Raw genomic sequence first — 5,944 nt, 5'->3', positions numbered from 1 at the left:
GCTGAATTTACACTCTTATAAGCTTCACAATGCACAGATGCACATTGGAAACTTAACTGTGAGGCATGCAACTTGATTGACCTTGACCTTGGCCTAGTTAATCTGATTTGATGAACCTGATAGATGGATACCTTTGGCATGTATCTATTAAAAAAAAAATTAAAAAAAAAATGAGAAAGAAAGAAAAAAATGACCAGTTGACGTTCGTAGCCTTTCCAACTCGAGCTATTAAGCCCTAGGAGTGTCTCTACACTTAGCACCCTAAAGTCGTCTGGTTTGGGAGTTGTTGGCCTAACGCTTGCTACAAGGGTTGGTTAGAAAGCTTAAGGGACTTAAACATTGCACGGTTATTCAAAAAAATAAACTAGCAATAAACATGGTTCGTTGGAGTTCGTAGCCTTTCCAACTTGAGCTATTAAGCTCTATGGAGTGTCTCTACACTTAGCACCCTAAAGCCATCTGGTTTGGGAGTTGTTGGCCTAACGCTTGCTACATAAGTTGGTTAGAAAGCTTAAGGGACTTCAGCATTGCACAACCATTCTATATTTCGCTTATGAGTTGTAATAAATTGTCAACAAGCAACAAAAGTTGTCTTATAAGTAAAATCATGCCTTAGGGACCTCATTTAAAGGGGAATTCAATGATTTGAAAACTTATGCTTGGAAATTGGAAAAGAAAGTAAAAGCCGCATGTTGAGAATCCAATCCACTTTCACTGAAGTTAGAGTTGATTTCCATTTAAGAGATGACAATTGAGTTATTTATATGGACTATGATGTTGATGCATGCATGTTGAAATTTGTTTAGTATCAATGCTTCATATATGCAAGGTAGTCTTCCCAATGACCCCATCTCTAGCTCTTTTCTGTTTCAAGTTATTTTTGAGCTATATATATATCTCATTTTACCATGGATGATATTTTTGTAGTAGCATGCCCATGGTTCTCTTTTTATTAAGTTTTTCATTCTAGTTTTGCTAAGGGACTAGCAAAATGTAAGCTTAGGGGTGTGATAAGTGCCGAATATTGCATATTCAAGCTCCCTTAATTGCATTATTTAAGTCCATTGTTTGCTTGTTTTATGTAGATTATCCCCATTTGTGTGTTTGTATATATTTTCAGGTCCTTTTGCCAAAAAGGAGTACAAATAAGACTTTGTGGATTTTAGACCATCAAAAGGCACAAGGCTGAATTTCTGGCAGCAGTGGAGTCAGGACTTTGCTCGCCATTTCAACCTAGCAAACTCAATAACTGGACTTCCCTCATAACATGAAAGATTTAGAGCTCTAAATCAGCTTTCCAAATCTTCAAACAGTTTGTCATTCAGAGCTCGGAGCAGAGAGTTATGGCCTTGTTACCAGAGGTGCACAGAACTGCCTGGCAGCAATGAAATTCTGCCTTGATCTTCATTTTCAACCAACCATCCTTGAGAATTGGATCTCCACCAAAACATAAAGTATTTAAATCTGTGAATTAGCTTTCCAAATCTTCAAACGGTTCGTCATTCGGAGTTCGGAGTGCAAAGTTATGTGTGTTTGTATATATTTTCAGGTCCTTTTGCCAAAAAGGAGTACAAATAAGACTTTGTGGATTTTAGACCATCAAAAGGCACAAGGCTGAATTTCTGGCAGCAGTGGAGTCAGGACTTTGCTCGCCATTTCAACCTAGTAAACTCAAGAACTGGACTTCCCTCATAACATGAAAGATTTAGAGCTCTGAATCAGCTTTCCAAATCTTCAAACGGTTTGTCATTCAGAGCTCGGAGTAGAGAGTTATGGCCTTGTTACCAGAGGTGCACAGAACTGCCTGGCAGCAATGAAATTCTGCCTTGATCTTCATTTTCGACCAACCATCCTTGAGAATTGGATCTCCACCAAAACATAAAGTATTTAAATCTCTGAATTAGCTTTCCAAATCTTTAAACGGTTCATCATTCGGAGTTCAGAGCACAAAGTTATGGCCATTTTACCAAAGTAGTTCCGGGCGGAGCAAACCAAGCATAGGGCATTCTGGCCAATTTTCGAGTGCTCGAGGCCTTATTTCGAGTGCTCGAAATTAGGGCAGATTGCTTCACGAGATCAGCAGTGGAGTCAGGACTTTTCTCGCCATTTTGACCCAAAAAGCTCGAGAACTGGACTTCCATCATAACATGAAAGATTTAGAGCTCTGAGTTAGCTTTCTAAATCTTCAAACGGTTTGTCATTCGGAGCTCGGAGTAGAGAGTTATGGCCTTTTTACCAAAGGTGCGCAGAATTGCCTGGCAGCAATGAAATTCTGCCTTGATCTTTATTTTCAACCAACCATCCTTGAGATTTGGATCTCTACTAAAACATGAAGTTTTTAGAGCTCTGAATCAGCTTTCTAAATCTTCAAATGGTTCATCATTTGGAGTTTGGAGCACAAAATTATGGCCATTTTACCAAAGTAGGTTCGGGGGGAGCAAACCAAGCATAGGGCATTCTGCCCAATTTTTGAGTGCTCGAGGCCCTATTTCGAGCACTCGAAATTAAGGCAGAATTCTACACGACTCAGCCCACTTGTGCTCAGATTTTACCTACTTTGGAAGCCCTCTTTTATGAGTTGGTTGGGGATGTTTCTTGGAGGAGAGAGAGGGCTTTTTGGGTGGATTTCTTATCTAGATAAAGAGGGGAGAGCCACACATTTACATTAAGCTTCATTTTTACAAGATAAGAGGAGACAGAGGAGAGAGAAGAAAGGGGTTCTTCAAGCTCCAAAGAGGGTGCACAAAAATGAAGATGAGGATGATGTTTTTTCCTTCTTCTAGCTCACCAATGGGCAACTAAACCTCATCTAGGGAGGTGATGAAACCCCTCCCTTGTAAGCATGTGTTAGTATAGTTTATTTTTGGGGATTACAATGTATTTTTGATAGTCTTTCCATGATCAAGAGCCTCATTTTTGTTGTAATGAATGTTGAATGTTTATAAATGATTATTGTGAGTTATTCATCTTGTCTTGGATGGTTACTTTTCTTAATCATATTGCTTGCACTTCGATGGTGACAATGGAAGTTAGATCATGGAATGGTTTTAATGGCATGGAGTTGGAGAACCTAGATAGTTCATGGCTTAGGGTTTCCCTTTGATGGTCTATACTTGATTCTTTGCTTTATGTGCATTCACCATTTAAATTAGGGCTTGATAATCCTTGACTTAGTAAGCATGTTCTAAGCTACATTTTAGTTTAGGTAGTTGATCATGTGAACCTTTGATGGTTTATTCTTGCCTTCATATTTAAATGAACTTCTTGAGGATATTATAGCAACCTAGTATTATTATGTATCATGACTATCATATATGTTGTTTTTCCCTTAAATTAATCTTAACCTAGCATGTGTATAGGGATGGAGGTGGATTCATTTCCCTAGCCTTCTTTACTTGTACTTCACTCCCTTGAATTCTTGCAATTTATTGTTTTATGCACTTTTAATTTCCTAGCTTAAGTGACATCCAACAAAACCTTTATAAACCCCTTATCATTCTAAGAACAATTCTAGACACTTAGGTTGCCATAGACTAGCGCAGTCCCAGTGGTTCGACTTACCCGACCAATAGCCCTATTTTACAATGATTCGTGCTATTGCGAAGGTTGATGTTTAATTGACCAACCGATCAATTTTTGGCGCCGTTGCCGGGGACTGCAAACGGTTTAGCGACCAAAGTTCTAGGGTTAATTTTAGTTTGATTGTGAATACTGTGTTTTGTGAATATTTCTTGTGTGGTTTAACCATTTTTGTGTTGAAAGTAAGATTCTAGGGACTCGAAGCTCACCGTGGGAATGATAGCAAATTGTAAGTCTAGAGGACCCCAGGTAAGTCTCGTGACTTCTAGTTTCAAGTTGTGAATATTGTGCATGTGTTAAATCTAGTTTTAGTTTAGTTGTGAAGCCCTTGTTGAGGCTCTTATCCTGTTTTAATTTCGTGTTCAAGCATCGGTCCTTGTCGTGGCCAATTTAATTTTTGTCTTGATAATTGAGGAGAAAGGGAATATCATATGTGGAGGTTATGGTGATGAAGTGTTGTGTTGATTGCTTTGTGTGTTGTTGAATTACTCTTAGATGGAGAATAATTATCTCCCAACTCAATTCTACATACCATATGCGTTTTGTGCTTTTTGCTCTAGTAATACACATCATACAAGAGATTGTCTTCCAACGAGACAATTCTCGGATTTTTATCTAGAGCAACCAAATGCAAATTTCTCTGAACCGGGTAGTGATCCATACTTCAATGGTTATAACTCGGGTTCAGGAGATCATCAAAACTTCTTGTGGCATGACATAGAAAACCGCCTTGGAAAGGGTTTGAGCCCTCTCCTTGGTTTTTCCAAGAGAAGTTCGGATGATTTCTCCAACTTAGATTATAATGAGTACCATAAGGATTGTTCCCTTGGTTCACAAAAGCTGCATTGACTTGTTCATTAGGTTCATTTTGCATTTGTCCATGAGGACAATGAGAAGTAGAATGAAGAACACTAGAACAAGTCATACATGATTCATTCGATGAACGATGAGAATGGTTAGGGAAGGAAAATACTTAGTTCGCTGAGTTTTGGTTAATCAAAAATTGATCAAACCTTTGAGATAAAGACTTCATTTCAGCGGCTTCATTTGAGTGGTCGACTTGATGTAAGCCAACACTCTTCCTACCTTGTGAATTTCTACCATTCTTGGATGATAATGTTCTATGCAAAAAATTTTCACTCATGCTCTCATAAAGACGCCACACGTCATCCTCATGCCTATCAATGTAAGAGCCACCCATGGAAGCATCAACCATGCCTTTGTAATTGTTCGATAAGCTCTCAAAGAAATATTGAACTAATTGCCATTTGGGCATGTCATGATGTGGACAGTTCCTAAGCAATTCATTAAAGCGTTCCCATGCCTCATGAAATGTTTCTCCATCCCCATGTGTGAATTCTCTAATGGAAGTTCTCATGGCATTGGTCTTAGAAACCGGATAGTATTTCTTCAAAACTCTTGTTGCATTTCTACCAATAAGTTATTGAAAAAGGCCTAAGATTATTAAACCAATATTTTGCCTTGTCTTTTAAGGTGAATGGAAAAAGTTTGAGTCTTAAGACCTCTTCCGGCATATCCGTATATTTTACGATGGAACACACTTCAAGAAACTAATCCAAATACTTGTAAGGTTCTTTACTTGGAAGTCCATGATAGTTAGGAAGCATTTGAATGGTTTGTGGCTTGGTTTCATAGTGATGTGCTCTAAATGGTGGTAATTGAATGCATGTGGGTGCATTATATTCATTAGGCACATAGTGATCTCGTAAAGCAATGGGAGGATTAGCAATTGGAGGTGCAATATGGGCACCTTGGTTTTGATTGATTGGAGGTGCTAGAGCATACATTGGCCTTGGCATTCCAAATGGAACTTGGCCTTGTTGTTGTGGTGGACGAACATATGGCCTTGGCATGCCTAATGGAACTTGTATGTTATCATGATACACATTGGGGTGGAGGATACCTTGTTGGTCTATGTGACCAAGGTCCTCCATATGGTCTTTATTATGGCCTTCCATTGATGTAATGGATTGACTAAAACTAGAACTTCCTCTTCCCCTAAGATTTCTAACTACGGATTCAAGATGCAAATCAAGAGGGACAAGAGTTGGTTTTAGTGATCTACGACCATGCATGCTTAATCTAAAACACACAAACACAATGAATGAACAAGCTTTTCGACTTCACAATAATTCAATGAAACTTCCTCTACAAACACTTAACCTATACTCCTATGCTTAAACAACAATGATGCAAAGAACAATAAATTGCCTCCACGCGGGCCGACGATTTAACTAAGGGATTGAGTAAAGAAAGTCTCACAAAGGTCCTTTAGCACTTCAACTCCAAATTTAGCTTAGCTTAGCAAATTTTTTTTTAGATTTTTAGCATTTTTTCTTGCTTG

At 38.5% G+C, this 5,944-nt stretch overlaps 1 pseudogene; it reads left to right on the top strand.

The window, feature by feature from the left end:
- Positions 1-4,853: 4,853 nt before the first annotated feature.
- LOC132310896 (small nucleolar RNA R71) lies at positions 4,854-4,951 on the top strand (annotated as a pseudogene).
- Positions 4,952-5,944: the final 993 nt, after the last annotated feature.

The sequence above is a fragment of the Cornus florida genome, unplaced genomic scaffold (genome assembly GCF_030987335.1).
Source record: "Cornus florida cultivar Cherokee Brave unplaced genomic scaffold, ASM3098733v1 CherokeeBrave_3.0.0_Hap2_Chr05, whole genome shotgun sequence".
In the NCBI taxonomy this organism is placed as follows: domain Eukaryota; kingdom Viridiplantae; phylum Streptophyta; class Magnoliopsida; order Cornales; family Cornaceae; genus Cornus; species Cornus florida.
The sequence above is the reverse complement of the archived record's forward strand: the minus strand, read 5'-3'. Positions and strand labels throughout refer to the sequence as shown.